At 52.9% G+C, this 21,255-nt stretch overlaps 1 long non-coding RNA gene across 1 annotated transcript; it reads right to left on the bottom strand.

Moving 5' to 3' along the window:
- Window positions 1-12,426: 12,426 nt before the first annotated feature.
- Window positions 12,427-14,549, bottom strand: LOC115645125. Its single transcript, XR_003998653.1, has 3 exons — window positions 14,414-14,549; window positions 12,884-13,200; window positions 12,427-12,506 (listed from the first exon to the last, which is right to left on the bottom strand). It is a non-coding gene; the product is annotated as an uncharacterized LOC115645125 (long non-coding RNA).
- Window positions 14,550-21,255: the final 6,706 nt, after the last annotated feature.

Raw genomic sequence — 21,255 nt, 5'->3', positions numbered from 1 at the left:
GGCTGGGGATGAGGAGTGAAGTGCAGATGTGGGGGTCTGGCTCACTGCCCCCCAGAATGGACCCGCCGAGGGGTCCGGTTCGTGGTACCTACAAGCTCTGTTTTAGACCCTGTTCCTGTCATCGAATAAACCTCTGTTTTACTGGCTGGCTGAGAGTCACGTCTGACTGCAAAGTGAGGGTGTAGGACCCTGTCACTTCCCCAGGACCCCGCTGGGGCGGGCTCGCTGTGGGAAGCGCACGGAGGGGCAGAGGATGCTGAATGCTCCAAGAAGAGACTCAGGAGGTGAAGACGTGTCAGCTTCCTGCCCTGAACAAGTCTGCTCCAAGGGAGAGGAGGCTCCCCAAAGTCCTGACTGGCTTGGTGGGGAGCAGTTCCAGAGCTTCTCCACTAGACCAGATTTCCCTCCATGCCTATCCCCCTGGAGCCTCCAAACTCTGAGTTGGACCATCACTGCAAAACACTGAATGTTGGCATTGCTCTGGAACAGGTATATTTCTCATGGTGCTGGACTTGGTCAGCCAAGCACCCGAGAACGGGAGCTCCTGGCCAGAGGCCACTGCAGATGGGAGCTAAGGTTCCCACCCCTCCTCTTCAGGACCCAGCTCTTCCCCCTTTGAGACCCAAATGACCTCCAATGACCTCGCAGCCCCTGGAATATAAGCAGCAGAGGGTAGTACATATAGTGCATATACAAGGCCGCCCTGGAGTATGTGGCCCTTGGCATCGTCCCAGTGTTGGTAACCTTCAGCTCCCTGCCGATAGTGGAGCAGGCATTCTAGGTGAGCAGGCTGGGCTAGGGTACAAAACTGGTATCTCCCTTGTAGGGGGCCAGCCATACATTACATAACGCTGGGGGGGGGTTTAGTGATTTTTCCCACCCATTCACCCCCTTGTATCACGAAACAAACACACTGTCACTTGAAATGAAGAACCCATCCACCCAATACTGCATAACATAACTTATGGAAAGCCCCTATCTGCACATGCAGAGGGGACCCAGCATAAAGCGCTGGCACAGCCCATGCTGCGCCCTCTCTGGTGGCTGGTCCAGGGCAGGACAAGAACCTACTAGAGCTACCAGCTCTTTAGCTCAAGTGGAAGAATGCTGGAGGTCCTGGGTTCCTGCTGGCAGCCCACGGAGATGGGGGATCTTCAGGGTTGTCACCTCTAAAACACTGTCCTCTGGGATAAGCTGGCTGCCTCCCCTTGTGCCAATGGCTTTTGGCCACGTTGTGATGCACTGGCTTTGCGCATCTCCATGGATGTTTGGGGATATGTTCATGGCCTGATCTCTCAGGAACATCCCCCAGGCTTGTGTCCTGGTAAATAACCGCTTGGCTAGGGGCTGCAGGCAGCCCAGTGAGTGCCATTGCTTGCACCTCTCCTGACTGACATGTGCAAAGTCTCATGTGCAGCTGTTGGTAAAAGCCAAGACGCCTGTAAACAAACAGGAGGCCCCTGTGGCCAGGCTTGTGCTGTGGTGCCAGGCTATAGGACTGGATGAGCGGTTCCTTGGCTCTTCCCCACTGCCCAACGGGGTCTGCTCTGTGAGTGGGGGAAGAAGAATCTGCTCTCCCAGGTTGGGCGGTAGCTTTGGGGCTCTGGAGCCTGCCCCCTTGCACGCCGTTTCCATCACGGCCACTACGCCAAATCACCCCTCATTTACACCTTGTTTGTCTACCTCTCCTGCCAGATGGATGAGACATTCAGAGTGGTCCAGCTGCTGGCTGCAGACTCGTTTCAGGATGTGGAGGCGCTTCGGGAAGCTGTGTTCCTCTGCACACTTTGCTTTGGTAAGGTGCTTTGCTGCTCCATGGGACTCTTGGCTTGAAGAGCCTAAGAATCAGTTGATATGGCAACGAAAGACCCATGGCACAGCTGCAGCTGACTCGGGCTCGGGCCGCGGAGCTATAAAATTGCAGTGTAGATGCTCAGACTGGAGCCCAGGCTCTGAGGTCCCATGTCTGGGGAGGATCTCAGAACCCAGGCTTCAGCCCAAGCTCCAGTGTCTACACTGCTATTTTTAGCCCGAGGAGCCCAAGTGCTGCAGTTTTATAGCTGTGTAGATGAACCTTAGAGGACTAGAGGGAGTCCCAGGCCAGCTGAGATACACCTGCAGGCTTTGTTATTTCCCCATGTCCTAGAGACCCTGCTCCAGAGCTCCCCCTTTCCCTTCCGCTTTGGCCAGCAAAGTTCCGCATCTTACAATTCCAACCTGGGCATAGGGTCTTTCCCAGACCCCCTTACCATGCTGCTGTTGGGCTCATTGCTGTGAGACAGGAGCAGTGGAAAGTGCTTTGGGATCTTTGTAAGAAATACCGCCCCCCCAGCGCACGCATGCTGCAGAGGGAGGCAAACCCTCCCCCACCCAAGGTCACTGCCGATCTTCCTTCCTCACCCCATATTTGATGATAAATTAGACCCTGAGCATGAACCAGCCAGCCAAGCACCTGAGAGAAAGAATACTCAGTGGCACCACAGAGCCCTGGCCCACCCCCATGTAGTGTCCCATCTCTAGCCATGGCCATCCACAGACTGATGGATTTGTCCTCCCCTCCAGAGCTAAGGCAGTACTAGTCTTTCAGTGACTTGCCCAAGGTCTCCCAGGGGTCTGTGGTAAAGCAGGAAGTGAACCCAGATCTTTTGAGTCATAGCCCAGAGCCAGAACCCCCAAGACCACCCTTCCTTTCCCCCTACAAGTGACATCACAATGGGAGCAGAGAGTCCTGTGGCACCTTATAGACTAACAGATGTATTGGAGCATGAGCTTTCATGGGTGAATACCCACTTCGTCGCCCACAAAAACTCATGCTCCAATACGTCTGTTAGTCTATAAGGTGCCACAGGACTCTTTCTTGCTTTTACAGATCCAGACTAACACGGCTACCCCCTGATACTTGATCACAATGGGTAGCTTCCTGCTTGCGGGCGTATTTCAGCTGTTGCTTCAGGAAAGATGCGCCATTATTTTCTGTCCCTACCCCCCAGATATATGCAAGCCTGGGAACTGCACGAAGAAGCCCCTGCTGCAGAACCTGCTGGGGCTGGACCTGGATTTGGTTCTGCTGGTGGATAACTCCCCCCTTGCCCTGCCAGTCGGGAGCCTGGGGAGAGTCGCCCATCTCTTCAGCAGCATCCTGGACCATTTGAAGATCTCCCCGCGTCCTGAGCTGCCTGACAGTGGTGCCCGTGTCTCCCTGGTGCTGATGGGGCCTTCCAGGGCTCACCTAGCTTCTGGAGAGGTCTTGTGGGAGTTTCCTTTCACCCAACATGGCTCTACAGAGAGGATCAAAGAGCATCTGCAGCTCTCACTGGCTGCCAGGGAGGCAGCAATGCCGGCCAGCCAAGCCATGGAATGGACCCTGCGCCAAGCATTCCGGGAGAGCCCTTCACACAAGCTGTGGGTGCTCTTTGCAGTAGTTACCAGGGAAACTGACCTGTGGGACCAGGAGACGCTACTAGAACTGTCCCGCTTTGCCCAGTGTGGGGCGTTTGCCATGTTCATCCTAGCCCTGGGCCCGGAGGGGGCTGCCAGGCAGGAAGGGATCGTGCCAGAGCCGCTGCCTTTCCTAGCATGGAGATACCACTTCCTGCGGCTTGGCTCAGTCCAGGAGCCGGAAATGGAGTATGCAGAGAGGATGGTTCTGGGGTTCCTGAGGAACCTGCTGGGTGAGTGACAACTGGGGCTTGAGGATGAGGGGAATTCCCATCTGCCATGGAGACCACTGTACCACCTCCTCCTCCAGCCATGGCACTGACTGCAGCAGTCATGGACAAAGAGAGAAGGAGAGTTTGTCCAATGACCCATCAGCAGGGACTGACTCTGGGACATCCTTTCCCTCAGCATGTGCCAGTATGCCTTGAGCTGAGGGAGTAACCCCTGCTAGCTGGGGGCAGTAGTAGGCAATAATCTTCTATATGAAACAGCCACTAGAGGGGTTGGTGACTCACTTAGCCAGTGTGCTACACTTGGACAAAGTCTTTCTGAGTGCTTCAGGACATAGGATCCAGGGCTGATTATAGAGGGGAGGCAGTGAACCTCACAAGGTAGGGGGCTGGACTGGCTGGGAGGCAGAACAGAGGCCTTGCTCATTCTGTACCTGCTTGCGCTTTACAGTGGAAAGCCAACGGCGTCCCCTGGAACGCACCAGTGCTTGGTGTGAGCTAGAGCTCTCCCCCACCAATCCTAGTGGTGCACTTTCACCTCCAGTGAGCCCAGATAGCTGAGTGGATGACATGTATTGATCCTGCCTTCCTAGACCCTCTTCTTAACTGCCTGGAACACAGCAGGGGACTGTACCTTGGCCGAGCTACCTGTGGCTGCACTGCAGGCTGGAACCCCTGCATCTCTGCACTCAGGGCAGCTAGTGCAACTTGGCAAGCTCAATGACAAATTTTCTTCCTCTACTGTTGGTGGGGGGGCAGCGGGAAACATGGTTCTCCAGGTGTGGCCTCCAGTGCCCAGCCAGCTGGGTTAGTCAGCAGAGCACCCTCCCCAGGTCGGCGACTCCTAGGAAGTACTGGCTCCAGGAAGCAGGGGCATAAGCAGAACACGAGCTGTCATATTAACAGTCAGGAGTTGCAAGCACAGCAAGAACAATGGGAGACGGGAGGCTGAGGAAGGTGGCTGAGAGGAGTGTCTGCATTCTTTACTCTGCACACACCATTTCTGGAGTGGGACAGGGGTTGAGGCTGCATTCCAGGCACCTGGAATTTTTTCATTAATACAGTGAGACTTGGTATTAATGGACCACTGGGGTTATTGGAGGCAGCCAGACACCTGCCCGAAGATAATGCCAGTGTCGTGTGCCAGGTCATACTGGTTCTCTCTGTCTGGGAGGGTTCAGTAGCACTATTGCTGTGAGATCTCAGCACTTGCATGGTATTCTTGGAGGCAGTCTCCAGTCCAGATCTGGGCCCGGAAATATCATCTGAGTTTCTGACCAGGCCTTTCAGAGACATCATTTTTAGAAGCCTTACCAGCCAATCTGGATCTGTCACTGAAGAGTCAATTGCTTTAACTTGGTCTCCAAACCTGGTGCTCTGCCTCAAGATGGGATGGAGGCAGCCGCCATCAGCCCCAGTGAGGTGAGAGGTGTTGTAGACGGTGAAGATCCGTGCTTCCTTGGCAAAGACTCTGGGGTCAAGTGCACCAGCTATTCCTTATTGTGGTACTACCGGGTGGACAAGGGTTCCTGCAACCGCTTCTGGTATGGTGGCAGTGGCGGCAATGCCAATCGGTTCAACAGTGAGCAGGACTGCATCCGCGTGTGCATTGACTGAAGTACATGGGGCAGCCTGTGACTTGGTGTCCGGGAGGGATGTATGGAGGCACAAGGACCTGTCCTGGGGAGATGGCACCAATTGATGAGATGAATTCAATTAGCTTCATCACCTGTAAGGCTGAGCCAGAGTTTGTTCCAAGGCAGATGGGCCAGAATTGCAGTGGATTCTGGGACCGCAGCTATCTTTGACTGAACTCTGGTTCTCACACACTATTTTCCTTGGCTGTACACCTTTTATCTTGCCTATATGCTGCCTCACCAAGCCCATTGCAGCTATGGCTCAACTGCTTTCAACACCTCACAATCCATAACAACTCCGTCTCGAATGGCTTTGACTGAACGCTGGCGCAACCCACTAATGCGTTTAAGAAGTTACCTCAATATACCCAACACCTTTGCTTCTCAGCCAAAGTGCTAATGACTTTTAATGTGCTCTTGCTCCAAGCAGAGACAATCCTGACTGATATTTTCACAGGGAGAGCTGGCTCCATAAGGGGGTGGGGGCTCAGCCTCACCTATGCCAGGTGTATCCCCACCTCACCTCCTCAGTGAAGGGAATGAGTCCAAAGGGTTGTCAATAACCTAGTCCCAGATTTGGACTTTAGCGTCCAAAATATGGGGTTTAGCATGAAAACCTCCAAGCTTAGTTACCAGCTTGGACCTGGTAAAGCTGCCACCACCCAAAAAATTAGAGTGTTTTGGGGCACTCTGGTCCCCCCAAAAACCTTCCATCGGGACCCCAAGACCCAAATCCCTTGAGTCTCACAACAAAGGGAAATAAACCTTTTCCCTTCCCCCCTCCAGGTGTTCCTGGAGAGAGACACCGAAGCAAGCTCCGTGAATCTAAACAGAGGGATTCCACCCTCCCTGTTCCCAGTCCTGGAAAACAGAATTACTTCCCTCTTCACCCAGAGGGAATGCAAAGTCAGGCTAGTAAATCTAACACACACAGATTTCCCCCTGACTTTTTCCTCCCACCAGTTCCCTGGTGAGTACAGACTCAATTCCCTGGAGTTCCCCACTAAAGAAAAACTCCAACAGGTCTTAAAAAGAAAGCTTTATATAAAAAGAAAGAAAAATACATAAAAATGGTCTCTCTGTATTAAGGTGACACATACAGGGTCAATTGCTTAAAAGAATATTGAATAAACAGCCTTATTCAAAAAGAATACAATTCAAAGCACTCCAGCAACTATAGACATGTAAATACAAAAAAAACATATAAATCACTATCTGATCTTTTGTACTCACAACTTGGAAACAGAAGATTAGAAAGCAGGAAATAGAAATCACTCCTCATAGCCGAGAGAGCATACAGGCAGAAGCCCAAGAACAAAGGACTCACACACAAACTTCCCTCCACCCAGAGTTGAAAAAATTCTGTTTCCTGATTGGTCCTCTGGTCAGGTGCTTCAGGTTACTTTTTTTTTTCCAGGTGAAAGAGACATTAACCCTTAGCTATCTGTTTATGACAGGGGTCACATGATGGGAGTGTGTGACTCAGACCCTGGCCTGCTAAGGAATATAAGGGCAACCAGAGTTCAGCTACATGCTCCCATAACATGACCCCTTGGAATTGTTCCCTTCGCCTGGAAACGTGGGGCTACAACTGGTACAGGTGAACCTGCCTCAACTCCTCCTTAAAGGGGCAGCTCACCTTTTGGCAGATGTCATGGTTCAGAACCCAGTCGCACTGCTGCCATTGTCTAATACACCATATACTCTGTGCCAGCACAAGATTAGCCCAAATGTCCCATGACTCCAATGGCTGAGATTGCTCCATCCTTACAGGCAGCGGGAGTGACTTAAGCAAGACTCATCCTGCATTGGTTCCATAGCCTGCATTGTTATAATATATGGAGATATACCTATCTCATAAACTGGAAAGGATCCAAAAAGTTGTTGAATCCAGCCCCCTGCCTTCACTAGCAGAACCAGGTACTGATTTTTTGCCCTACATCCCTAAGTGGCCCCCTCAAGGCTTGAGCTCATAACCCTGGGTTTAGCAGGCGAATGCTCAAACAACTGAGCTATCCCTCCCCTCCACTTACCCTACAGTGATGCTCTGACTGTTGTGATTCTCTTGGATACAGGTACGCATGCAGCTGGGCTTGGGGAAGAGAAGAACTTGACTCGAGGTAAATGTTTTGTGAAAGGACCGATGGTGGAGCTCTAGTATCCTTTGCAGTGGTTCTTGTGAGCTAAGCTGCTCTGCAAGAGGGACTGTCTGGAAGCCTGGCATAGATGGCGCATGGAGTTTTTAGGGGAAATAGGGCACTGAACACACGGTCTATAGGTTTCCCTGTGTAAGCCTTCTGTATCTCCTGGGAAATTCAGTGTTTTGCAGTGATGGTCCAACTCAGAGTTTGGAGGCTCCAGGGGGATAGGCATGGAGGGAAATCTGGTCTAGTGGAGAAGGTCCTGGCCTAGGAAGCCTGGGTTCTAGTTCCAGCTACAGCGTGATCTCAGGTGAACCCCTTCAGTGCTCTGGGATCCTTCAGCATGAAGTGAGCTTGTGTGGGCCAAGCCCTGCAGACCTTGATAATCCATTGACTTCAATGGGAGTTCTGCCTGCTTGAGCAAGTGTAACCCCCGGTGAGTGCTTGTAACCTTCTGTGCCTATTGTCACGGAGTCACCGGGCGAAGCTCTGGAACTGCTCCCCATAGGCGGATCCAGCTGGCCTCACCTGTGCACCTTGGTAGCCCTTCTCCCCAGCAATGCCTGGAGCACCTGCGATGCCCTTCCTGCCCTATGGAGAGACCAGGAAGGGTCAGTCTGGATGCAGCCGAAGGACCAGAGTGAAATGTCTCACTCCTCCCTCCAGGGACACCCTGCAGCCAGGATGCACCAGGTCAGAGAGTGCCAAAGGCGGGCAGCTGGTTCTGAACAGGCCGACATGGCCTTTGTTGGGCTATTCCACCCACCGGGATCCAGAGGGACTGAGTCTGCCATGCAGTTCAGACATCGAGCCTGGATTCTGTCAGAGCATTCTTCACCCCTAAAACTGCCAATCTAACCTGGGGTGGAAAATCACCCACTGACTCTGCTAGAATGTGTTCTTTGGAAGGGATGAAAACGCCTCCAGGGACCTGCAAAGTGGCCCATTACTACCCACTGTAGGGGTGTGGGTGGGGCTTGCTACTGGTGCACACTGGCCTCACCATCAGGTCCAGTGTTTCCACCTGCTCCAGGGGAGCTGGGGGAGAGGAGAAACATGTGGGAAACAATTCCAGCAAACAACAAAAGCTAGCAGGGAGAGATTCCAGAATGAGCAGGAGGGCTGGAATCAGAACTCCTGGGTTCTCTCTGGGAAGCTGTGTGGGTCAGAAGAGAGGAACTGGGAGCCTAGGTTCTAACCCCAGCAATCCCCCTAACTCACTGTTACCTTGGGGAAATCACTTGCTCTTGGCCTTGTTTCCCAATCTGCAAACTAGGGATAAGAATATTTCCCTCCCTCGGGGTGGGGGGTAACAGGGACTCATCAGTTCTCACCTGGGCTCCTTTCTGCCCCTTCAGGCACGTGCTCTGGGGAGAAGACAGACATTGATTCTTTACTAAACAACCCAACCAGGCTCACACAATGCTGGAGATGAGTGGCTGGGAGTCCCTCAGAACCGGCTTTGTCTAGCTGGGGGAATGTCTAGGGAGTATAAGCAGGAGTTGCAATGGGAGAACGCTGAGCTAAGGAGAATCCAGGCTGGGTATCAGGAAGCTCTCCCTAGCAGTGAATGCTATTTGATTGCTCATGGGGCAAGTGTGAGCATGGGACTGTCCAGTGCCATTGGGCAGGGGACTCATGGGCCAGTGTAAGCATGGAAAGCAGTGGGAGCCCATGACATGGACTTTAGAAGCAGAGTAGATGAATCTCCAGGGCGCAATCCTGCACTGGCCCATGAGGGACAGAATTAGATGGGCTCTGATTGATCTGTTCCACCTCTGGCACCTGGGACTCTAGCCTGCACTGCCCAGGGGATGCCAGAGGCAGCTGGTGAGAGGGCTATCTTCAGCTGGTGGGATACTTACAAGTGTCTGCTCCAGCTCTATCCCCAGGCTTTATGATTGCTCTGGTTTCTGCTCGAGCTGTCCTGCTGCCACCAAGCTCTAAACTGGGTGTGCAAACTCCAGTGTCCACACCCGGCATGGTAAAGCTATGCCAGAGCCCCCACTCCATGCTATTCCGATCGAAGATGTGGGGAGGGAATCGGGTCTTTATGGCCAGGACTCTGCTCACCAGTACACGCCAAGGGCCATGCCCAGCGGCCTTCCCACCCTGTGCACAGCATCTCTGCCCTTGAAAGAGGCTATCGGCCCTGATCTGTGTTTGTGGGGTACATCCCACACACCCCATTTTTACAAAGCCAGCAGCAGCCACCCCTTAACTGGAGATTTCAGAAACAAACAACAGTTCTACTCACGCTATGTCCATAGTGCCCGTGATCTCCAACCAGCTCCTTTGCTCCTTTCCTCCCCTAGAGCCAAGACAGCAGAACATTTGAAGTCAGCTCCCCTGAGACACAGCCTACACCACTAGCTTCCAGTCTGAGCACTCCAGAGGAGAACAGTCAACGGCATCAGTTCTGGGCTCACTCCCCTCCCAGTGCCCAGAATGCTAGGACCCGGCAGGACATAAAGTCCCAGCCTGTGAGCCCCAGACAACACAGGGGGGCATCAGTGCAGAATTAAGGCAAGCGCCTGAGGGCAAGCTCTGCACAGCTCCTACCAGCTCACTCAGAGCGATCTCTTTGGCTCACATGGTGGTGCCGCAGCTTAAGAACTGGGAGGGGTGGGGGTATGGGTTGAGTAACAGCTGTGCTGGGTGCAGCTGCCTAATCAGGGATTCAAGTGAAGGGACAGTAGTGATCTAGTGGATTGAGCACAGGGCTGGGAGTCTTGGGTTCTAGGCACAGCAGGGGAGTGCATAGAGCAAGGGGCTTAGGAATCAGGATTAGGTGAGTTCTCTTCCCAGCTCTGTGCAGGAGTTTGAGAGTCAGAGCCCAAGAGTTCTAGTCTTGACTCAGGGAGGGAGTTCTCTCATGGCTAGAGCAGAGGTGGTGGGAGTCAAGGCTCCTGGTTTCTATCCTCAGCTCTGGTTAGAGCAAGGTACTGTGATTCAGGATGCCTGGGTTCTCCAACCCTGGGAAGGAGTGCAGTCTAGTGGCCTTGGGCAAATCACTTCACCTCTGTGCCTCAGTTTCTCCACTAGTAAAACAATCATGTTTGTAAAGTGCTGTGAGATCTCCAGAGGAAAGCACTCAGAATGGAAGAGCTAAGAATTAATCACTATGACTCAGTGGTTAAGACCAGCTTCAATGTCTGGTGACTCCAGTTGACACAACATCAGATGATAGAGCTCAGGCAACATAGAGGCCAAGTTGACAAGGTCCCAGCTGTGTAGGGTCCAGCCAGCTGGGTCAGACAACATAGGCCCAGCAAGGCTAATAGGAATGGAAGTTGGAGACACCAGGAGATTTATCCCAACTGGAAGGGAAAGAGAACATTCTAAACACTTCTCAGAAACATAGAAAACAAAAATCCCCTTGTGCCTTTATATCATTCCCCCATGCTCTGCAGATCCAGATGTGCAAACATCTGGCCTCATCCTGACTTCTCAGATCGGTGAGTAAGTGCAAAAGGCATGTAGCTGGGAACAAGTGCTTTCCTAGAGCTTGTCTGCACAGGGTGTTTTTGCACCGGCAGCTCTGCTGGTGTCACACCACCAGTGCAGATATGCCACAAAGCCATGCAGAGCAGTTTGCACCCAAGCTTGGTTTGGAGCCTTATCTGCAGGAGTCGCTATTTACACTGGTGTGGCACGTGGATAGTGAAGCTTTGCACCAGTGTAAAGAAACCCAGAGTACAATGCCTGCTTCATCACCTCCATGCAGAGTAGGGGGGGTGCAAGCTGTGAGACACAGCCTCACACTCCTGCTAGAGCCTGGTCCAAAGCACTGGAAGGGAACAGCACAACCCCTCCCCCCAAAAAAAAACAAAGGCTGCACATGACAGCCCTGCATGCAGCACCAGGACCGGTGACCCACAACAAGTGCTTTACCTTACGCCCTGGAATGCCCAAGGGGCCTTGCAAGCCTGGCAATCCAATGCAGGTGCAGGGGCATGGGTGGCAGCGCTTCCTCTCCGACACAGCCAGCTGCAGCGGGACAGAGAGCATCAGCGTCACAGCCAGGATGACCCGGAGAATGAGTCCCCTGGGGTCTCGTGCAAGGTGCAAGGGAGCTGCAGGCTGACACAGAGCAAGTGACTGACCACTGCTAAGAAGACAAGCCCAGTCATCAGGCTTCCTTTGCTCAGAGCAGAGGAGCTTCTGTGCAACCCAGACAGCTGAGCCAGGGATGGACCCCAAAGGATAGACCCACCACTTGATACTTGTCAAGTATCTCTGCCCTCTGCTGGAAGTGGTCAGACCCCTGGGCCCTCGAGCCAACCTGCTGGGAAGGGGCCCTCTCATACCAGCTCTTGATTCAAAACGCTGCCAATCTCGGGGCTCTCCATGCTCAGCTGCTGGCTGTGCCTGAACCTTCGCCCAAACTCAATGAGCTGCAGCTCTTCCAGGTTGGTAGCATTGTTCATTGCAATAGTCACTAGTGCATCGAGCTGGCCTAGGATGGAAATGAGGGCAGAGCTGGGGTCAGCGTAGGAGACACAGGTTACCGACTGCAGCGGGGTGTGGGTTAGGTGACTTGGCACCATGGGGCATATGACTCCCTATCTGACTCGGTCTTTCAACCACTCCATGCCTCGGTTTCCCCATCCATAGGGTGCAGGCAATAACACTGTCCCGCCACACAAGGAGGATAAGGATTAGTAAACGTTTGTAAAGTGCTTTGTGATCCTCAGAGGGAAGAGGTGGATGGTGCCAGGGCAGATCAGCACCATGGGGCAATGGTAAAACATGGCATCATGGAACCAGATGCAACGTAGTGAAGGACTACAGTCCCTGGGATAAAAGGGGAACAGAGGCACCATGCTCAATCCATCCTGAGATCCCCACATTCCATCAATGCCCCTGCACTCAATCCCCTCCTGAGGTCTGACTGTGCCCCGGGCTAACTTTTTGAAAATCTCTTCCCCTCCAGTTCTAACCACCGGTCACCAGGAAGTTGTGTAATCCAGCCACATACCTTGCACCCGCAGAGCGGCTGACATCTCTTCCAGCTTCCTCACATCATCGTCCAACCCATCTGTAAACAGGAGCACCACCTGGGGCACAGACATGTTTGGGACACATCAGCTTACAGGCCGCTGTGGAGGAAGCAGGATCCAGGGCAGAGACAGCTGGTGTCCCCCAGCCTGGGACCACACAGCACTCCCCAGCAGCAGCAAAGCAGCTCTGATTCTGCCCGATGTAGCAGGTATTCTGCCCAAGCCAGATGCACCTGCTGTGCTGACCCGGGCAGCCAAACAACCCAGGTGAACCCTCTGCTGAGCTCCTAGGAGCCTTCCTCTTTGAAAAAGTGGTGGAACAATGGGAGCTGAGCAGGGAACTGGCAGCAAGGGTGTTAAATGGCTAGAGCTAGCAGAGAAAGGGAGCCTGCAGGATGTGCCCATGTGGAGCTGTTGGCCAGCTGAGGTTCTACCTTGTTACTCTCTGGCAGGCCTCGGTTCATCTCCAGCAGTCTGTGCAGGGAGGGCTGGTTCAGGTAGGTGCGCCTGAAGGCATGCACCACGCGCAGCTGCTGCAAGACGTCGTGCTGGTACTTGGCGAGGTGGGCTCGGAAGAGGACCTCGCCGCCCTGGTCCACGCTCTGGATGCTCAGGGTAACGTTGAGCTGGGCGCAGCTGATCCTGGTCAGGGAGAACAGCTCCCAGATGATGCCCTCCAGGTACTGGTGCAGGCTGGACTGTTGGCAATCAGTGATGTCCAGGCCGATGAGCAGGTGCAGGGGGCATATTCCTGCAGGGCAGAACATGGACACCCAGCTAGCTCTCGGCCTCTTCTCACTCACCACAGCCCTCTCCACATCTCCACAGCAGCCCAAGGGGTGAGGAGTCCTTCTCCCTCCCACACTCGCCTGGGGACTCGTATGCCAAGGTCTCGTCCAGCTGCCCATGGTGGTCAACAGCTTCTCAGGACTCAGCCCTACTTTGGGACCTTTCTGAGATGTCTGCGCTGGAGCTGGGAGCACGTCTCCTGCCCGGGCAGGGAGACTCAGGCTACAAATAGTAGTGTTGACGCTGCCGCACCAACGGAGGCTCAGCTAGCCAGCCGAGCTCAGAGCTAGTGGGTGAGAGAGGTCCACCTCGGTCCCTGTTCTCTGCCTGTGTCATGTAATCGTCTGGTCTCCTGGGGGCTGTGGTGCTTTCGTCTAATTCTGGTTGTTGGGTTCAGTGTGGAGGAGGCATGGACCCATGATCTGTGCTATATAGGAGGTCGGACTAGAGAATGGTCCCTTCTGTCCTTAAGCTCTGTGTCTTCACTGTGATAAAAATCTGCATGATGCTGAGTCTCAGAGCCTAGGTCAGTTGGCTCAGGCTCGCCCTGCAAGCTCTGAGACCCTCCCGCGGGCAGACTCGCCTGGAGGTCTGCATTGCAATGTCATAGCCCTGCAGCCGGCCCCTGAGCTTGAGTCGGCTGACCCAGGCTAGCCACAGCCATGTACCCCGGTGACTCAGTTTGTCAGCCCAGGCTTTCCAGCTGCAGTACAAACATCCCCTAAATGATGCCCCCCCGCTCACTTTTCACAGCTGTTCCAAAATACTAAAGAATTCTCATGAGCCAGGGGCCCTTCGCCCACCCTCCATCCCCCTAGAGAATCCCACCTGTGGGCCAGATCCATGGCAGATGTAAATCTGGGGTAGCTCTACTGAGGTCAATAGAGCTCCCCAGATTTACACCAGCTGGGGATCTGGCCCTCTGTCTTTACACATTAAATGGGGCTTGGGGTCCCTAAAGGGGGTACAGCCCTGGCAGTCCCCTCCACAGCAAGGCCTGGGGTCTCACTTTGTGGGTCCCCTCACCAGTCCCTGTCCCTCCTTGTGCATAGAGAGTAGGGACTGGGGTCTTCATTGGGGTACACCCTGGGAGTCATCAGCACCGTAGGGATTGGGATTGCTCTCCTAGGCAGTGTGTTGGAATAAACTCCCCTCCAGGAGCAGTCCCCACTTACCGGTGTCCTGACTCTGAGCCCCTCCAGCTCCGACAGCAAGCAGAAACAGAGCGAGCCAATAAAAAAAATCAACAGTGAGATCCAGCACAGAATCCAGTGCGCAAGTGCTTCCTTTGGGAAATTGCTCTGATGTGTTTTCATGGACAGTGATCTATGACAAGACACCAGGTCTATGAGACAATTGTTCATACATTCCTCTATGGATACGAAACCTGGGTGACCTATCGACAGCACTTAAAGAGTCTGGCGAGGTATCATCAACGATGCCTCCGGAAGATCCTTCACTTCAAGTGGCAAGATCCCTCCACTAATGCCAGCATCCTCGCTGCATCCTTGCAGGCAGGACCTGGGCTGGATGGGCAGGGGTGGAGAGGGGGCCACAGGTATGCTGCGGCCTGTCTGCGTGGGGAAAGCACAGGGATCACCTTCCCAGAGCTCTTGGCCCTCAGACAGTCTACAAACTCACCCAGGGAAGAACCTCACATTCACCCTGATAGTCCAGCTACCAACCAATCTAGGTCCTGGGCAGATTCACAGTGGACATAGGGAGGTATCCTGCAGCGCCATCCCTTGGAGGTGACTCCAGTGCACTAGCCCTTATGCATGTTTCCCATGGGGATGAGCGCTGGGGAGCCTAGGGCCTTGACTTCCCGGAGCCCACCACATGCATGGAACTCTGGGACTGGCACCATTTCCTACTTTCCATCATTGCTCGTGAAAAACAAACAGAGCCCAGCCCAGCTGAGAAGCTGATTTTGGCTTCCTCCAGCCCTGGCTGCAAGAGCAGATCCTGACCCCATCCTTTCTTGTCTGTCTGTTTTGCTGTTTGGAGAATCACATTTGGGTGCATTTTATCCCTCTGCTAATGGGTGTCAGTTCCCAATCATTGTGCAATGGATTTGATGCTGTGGTCTGGAGAGAGGGAACACCAAGTATGGAGAGATTTACTCCGAATGATATCTGAAATGTATGTAAGTGGACAAAAATGACTTTTCCATATACATCTCATGTTTCTTGGTCCTTTCTCAGGCTGTATGGATGCAAATGCAACCCTTCACTAGCTCACAGCCCACATATGTCTTTTGCTTCAATGTTGCAGTCAGGGCAGGCTCCAGGCACCAGCTAAGGAAATAGGTGCTTGGGGCGGCCAATACAAAGGGGCGGTACCTCCTGGTCTTCTGCGGGAATTCAGTAGCGGGTCCCTCAGTCCTTCTCTTCCTCTTTGAGATGCCGAAGTGCCGCCGAAGAGGAAGAGAGGGAGTGAAGAATCCGCCGTTGAATTACCGCTGAAGAATCAAGTGGTGCGATTGAGCTGCTGCCAATTGGCTTTTTTGTTTTGTTTTTTTTGCCGCTTGGGGCGGCAGAAAAACTGGAGTCAGCCTTGATTGCAGTGAGTTAATAAATAATACTGATAAAGCTTTGAATTTATATAGGTTTCAGAGTAGCAGCTGTGTTAGTCTGTACCCACAGAAAGAACAGGAGTACTTGTGGCACCTTAGAGACGAACACATTTATTTGAGCATAAGCTTTCGTGGGCTACAGTATCTTATGTGGCATCTTTCAGCTGAGAATCTCAACATGCTTTCCCAAGGTGATTAAGTAGCTTCTTTAAAAAGCCCTATTTAAAAGATAGGAAAACTGACGTACAGAGAAGTTAAGATTCAGTTGAGAATAGAACCCAGGTGTCCTGGCTCCTAGTCCCTGGTCTAACCCCTAAACCACTCCCAGCCAGAGCTGGGAATAGAAGCCAGGAGTCCTGACTCCCAGCCTCTTGCCCTAGCTGCTAAACCATCCTACCTCTGTTGTGAAAGCACAACAGTCACTTTGTTGATTCAACACCTTAACTTCACTGAAGGATCAAAGCAAAAGAACCTTGTTTAAATGCAAACACCTTTAGGAATTAGCAAAGTGGCCAGCCAAGAACAAAACTCAGTCAAGAGCTGAACCTGTTTCCAGGTTCAGCTCTTGGCTGATATCTCCAGCTATCTTCTAAAGTTCCCTCCCCCCACCCCCCAGTGTAAAATTTTCTTTTGATAGAAAGCATAGCCTCTTACCTCACTGCACCATTCGGCAGCGCGTAATAGCAGCAGTGCCTGGGAATCCGTAGAGGCTTATCCAAAATGGACAGAAACACATGAATTATTTTATTTGATAGTCGGCTGCAGGATGGAGGAGAATTGGCTGCTAACTCAGGACGTTCAGCATTGGGAGGTTTACTTGTTTATTCCTCAGCTTAAATAAATAAATAAATGGATACATCAGGAGAAAGTACATTCCGCCCAGTGACTGGCTGTCAAGGACTTCCTAGAGTTTAGCTTTCTGGTTCTTAAATAGAACATGTGAGGTCAACCTAACCTCCCCAGGTCCCATGATGCCACATGGCACTACACTCACTAAATAATGCCAGCGAGGTTCTCATTTTTGTCCTGTTGAGGGTACTGAATATCCAGCTTCCAACAAGCCCACTTGAAAGAATTAAGGAATGGACTTGTTAAAGGGCACTTCTGTACATTGGAGCACCTCTTGCTAAAAGAATATAATGAAGCCCTTTGAATGAAATTCCAGGACAAGGATCAGTGAGATTTCCAGTTCTCCTAAGTGGCAATCAGAATGAGAGACAAGGCCACTTATGAAATCAATAGGTGGAGGGTGATTTACACCAGCTGAGGATTTGGCCCAAAAGCTTCCAGAAACCAAACATTTTTCCTGTAATCCTAAAATAGCCTGAAGTTATCAAAATGGAAAGTGTTTGAGACATTCAGCTTTTACATTTTAAACGTTCCACCACAGATGCTGTTTGTCTCCTCTCGAGACTACACAGACAATGACACTGGATTTGCCTCTTGCCCTTTTGCGTTCTCATGCACGAGCCCAATGTTGCAGTGTGTGAGTTGCACACCAGGAAAGGGGGGGAAACAAAAAAACCACTGTTTTCAAAGGGTTCTTTGTTGAATAGAAACTTTTTTTAGTTGCACTTAGCTTTAAAATCTTGTTTTTACAAAAATCTAGATGTTGGGTCTGAAAATAACCTGCACTTTTGTGTAATTTAAATAGTGTATATCCTGACATTATCTACCCCAGGGTGGGTGGGGGGAAACAAAGGGGAAATACATCAAAGGTGATTTATTAAAGAGACAGGCTTTCCCCCTCAGCAGTGATGTTTGAGTAAGGAATTGGAAAGAGAGGAATTCTGAATTTAACAGTTACTGAAAAGAAAACAGAAGACAAGGAATGTTATTTGGCAGATAGGAAAAGGAAGGGGGAGCTGGAATTCCTGGGTTCAATTCCCATCTCTGGAAGAAAGTTTTAGCTAGTACCCAGAGTAGGAATCTGGGACCCCAGATTCCTGAGTTCTGTCTTCTTCATTGCCACTGACTCACTATGGAATGTCAGGCACTTTGTCCAAAAGTGGCCTCAGATTTTTGGCACCCAACTTGAGATACCTCTAGCCTGATTTTTAGAGGAGTTGAGCACATGCAACTCCAGCTGGCATCGGGGGGAGCTGACGGTGCTCAGCCAGCTGAAAATGAGGCTGGCCCTGCCCTCTCCATGCCTCCGTCCTAGTCTCTGTATTGTGACTAACAACACTGACCTGCAGTGAATGTTAATGTTTGCAAAGGAGTTTGAGACTGTCACACAAATGGGCAAAATATTAACCTGACTGTTTAACGGAGAGGCAGCATTACCTAATGCCCAGAACCCTGGACTGAGAGTCAACAGAACTGGTTTCTAGGCCTGGCTCTGCCACTCATCTACTGGATGCCCTGGGGCAAGTCCCTTCATTTCTGATTCCTTTCTTATTTACAATACAAGCTCTTTGGGAGAGGCACTGTCCCTCTCTATGTGGATAGCTCCTGGCGCAATGGGGCTCTGAGCTCAGTGGGGACCTTTGTGTGTTCCCATAATCTAAATAACAATATTAACCACTGTGACAGACCCAGGCCAGTGGGGTACAGGAGTCTGGTAGAGGGCAAATATTCTGGTCACTGGGTGAGTAGTTTTCTGTTCCCTGAGTGACCAAAGCAGGGTCTGCACTAGAGTAGTCAGGAACTTGCTAGAACCAGTTAAGGCAGACAGGCTGATTAGAACACCTGCAGCCAATCAAGGCAGGCTAATCAGGGCACCTGGGTTTTAAAAGGAGCTCTCTCCAGTCAGATGGGGAGAAACCAGAGGAGAGGAAGTGCGTGTGAGGGGCTGGGAGCAAGAGGCGCAAGGAGCTGAGAGTGAGAGTGAGAGTGAGAGTGAGAGGCTGTGCTGCTGGAGGACTAAGAAGTACAAGTGTTATCAGACACCAGGAGGAAGGTCCTGTGGTGAGGATAAAGAAGGTGTTTGGAGGAGGCCTTGGGGAAGTAGCCCAGGGAGGTGTAGCTGTCACACAGCTGTTACAAGAGGCACTATAGACAGCTACAAATCCATAGGGCCCTGGGCTGGAACCCGGAATAGAGGGCGGGCCCGGATTCCCCCCAAACCTCCTGTGATGGGGTAGAGGCTGTCTGCCTGGAGGATGGGGGAGCTGGAGATGTCTTTAGGTGAGGGACAGGATCTTTAAGCCTGTAACCTGAGCCAGGTAGGGGGGAGGGTGTTAGCACCTTGGGCTGGGAAGCTGGACAAAGGAATCAGACTGCTGGAGGAAAGGCAGTTCAGTTTCGGTTTTGGGCTGGATGAGGGGAATTCAGGGGATCCTATGCTGGACCCAAGCACCCTGAAACTCCAGAAGGACTCGATTGAGGGGTCCTGACTGTGCCTGCAAGCTCTGCTGTAACCTGCATTCCTGTTGTCCAATAAACCTTCTGTTTTACTGGCTGGCTGAGAGTCACTGTGGGTCCTAGGAAGAGGGGTGCAGGATCGGACCCACCCCCACACTCCGTGACAACTGGTGTTAGCGGTGGGATATACTGCACCCCGTGGATGACGCTTCCTGCAATAAGTGACTGGGGAGCAGTAAAGCGAAGGGACGATGTTAGGGGTGATTAACCCCTGGGAGTGTGTGCCCAGTGAGAAGGACTTTGCAGTAACAGGGTCCCCCGGGGGATTGCAGGAGTGGTCCCAGGGGTGGAGGAGTCTGCAGCTCGACCCTGGCAGAGAGGTGGTGACCTCAAGAAGGGCTAGTGCACTAGGGGGTCTCCCTGGAAACCATGGGGAGCGGCGAGCACCCCGGCCTGTGAGTGGCCAGCAGGAAGATGTATGCCAAGCGGCGCAAGTGTGACCTGGTGGAGCTGTGCAAGCAGAGGGGGCTGCGCAAAGGGAGGCTCACCAAAGACCAGCTGATTGCCCAGCTGGAGCAGGGAGACCTCATGAATGAACGGAGCCCTGTCTCTGAGGGAAGCAGCCGAGCAGATGCAGCGCAGGCACCAGTGTCTGTCCCAGCTGGGCGTGGTCAGCCAGCGGCTCAGGGCTTCCGGAGACTGCCCCCTTCCTGTGCCTAGGAGAAGGGCGGGAAGGAGCCCAGCGAATACCAAGGGCACAGTGACACCCCCCAGCAGGGGATCCTCCCAGCAAAGCTCACCCCCCAACAGGGGATTGTCCCGGCGGTGCTCGGCATCCGTGGAGCGGATGCGGCTGGAATATGACAGGGAGCTGAGACGGGAAGAGCTCGAGTTATGGAAGCAAGAACTGAAGGAATGGGAGATCCAGCGTAAACATGAGGAGAAACAGCGAACATGAGCTGGAGCTGGCCCGGCTGGCGAGCAATGGGGTCCCGGCTGCGGTGAGTGAGGGGGGACTCAGGCCTACAAAGAGCTTTGATAAAGCCTTGCTGGCCCGGCGTAAGGCAGGGGAGGACATAGATACCTTCCTGATGGCCTTTGAGAATGCCTGTGAGCTGCACAGGCTTGACCCTGCAGACAGGATCTGATTTCTCATCCCCTTACTGGACTCCACAGCCGTGGAGGTGTACAGCGACTGAAAGGGGTGGAGGCAGGGGACTACGAACTGTTCAAACAGGCCCTGCTCCGCGAGTTTGGGCTGACTCCTGAGATGTACCAGAAAAGGTTCTGGAGTCAGCGTAAAACCCGTGAGGTCACATACCTACAACTGGTCAACCGGGCGCAGGGGTATGCCCGCAAGTGGACAGCTGGGGCCCAAACTAAAGAGGACCTGCTTGACGTATTCATACTGGAGCACCTGTACAAGCAGTGCCCGTCCGACCTGAGGCTGTGGTTGATGGACCAGAAGCCGGAGAACCCGCAGCACGCAGGCCAGCTGGCCGACCAATTTGTGGACAGTCCAGCAGGAGACAACAGGGAGGAGTCTCGAAGGAGCAGGCCTACCTCAACGCAGAGAGAGAGAGTCACCATGGGACCTCCCAGCGGGGGCCTATGGAGAATCCCCACCAAAGGGGAACATCCAGCTTCAGGTCCTTCCCACCCACTCGAGGGGACCCACGAGACATGGGCTGCTATCACTGTGGCCAACGAGGCCACATACGGGCCCAATGCCCCAAGCTCAGGGATAGACCGAGCAGACCCAACCCGCAGAGGGTTGACTGGGTAAAGACCCAGTTGGAGGAGGGGCAACATTCCCAGGAAAGGGAGGCTGGCAGCGTACAACTTGTGAAGCAGGGAGGAGGTCCCCAGGTCAGCTTCTCTGGGGGGCTGGATGCTCCAGGCTCTGGGTTTTTGGTTTACAGGGTGGGCGCAGGGCTGCCCCTCCGGACAGAGTGCCTTGTTGCCCTGGAGGTAGATGGGAGGAAGGTCACTGGGTACTGGGATACGGGCGCAGAGGTGATGCTCACTCGGCCCGAGGTGGTGGCCTCGGATCGGATGGTGCCCGACACCTACCTGACCCTGATGGGCATGGGCGGGACCCCATTCAAGGTGCCCGTGGCGAGGGTACACCTGAAG

The sequence above is a fragment of the Gopherus evgoodei genome, chromosome 2, assembly GCF_007399415.2.
Source record: "Gopherus evgoodei ecotype Sinaloan lineage chromosome 2, rGopEvg1_v1.p, whole genome shotgun sequence".
In the NCBI taxonomy this organism is placed as follows: Eukaryota; Metazoa; Chordata; order Testudines; family Testudinidae; genus Gopherus; species Gopherus evgoodei.
This window is presented reverse-complemented; position numbering and strand designations above follow the sequence as displayed.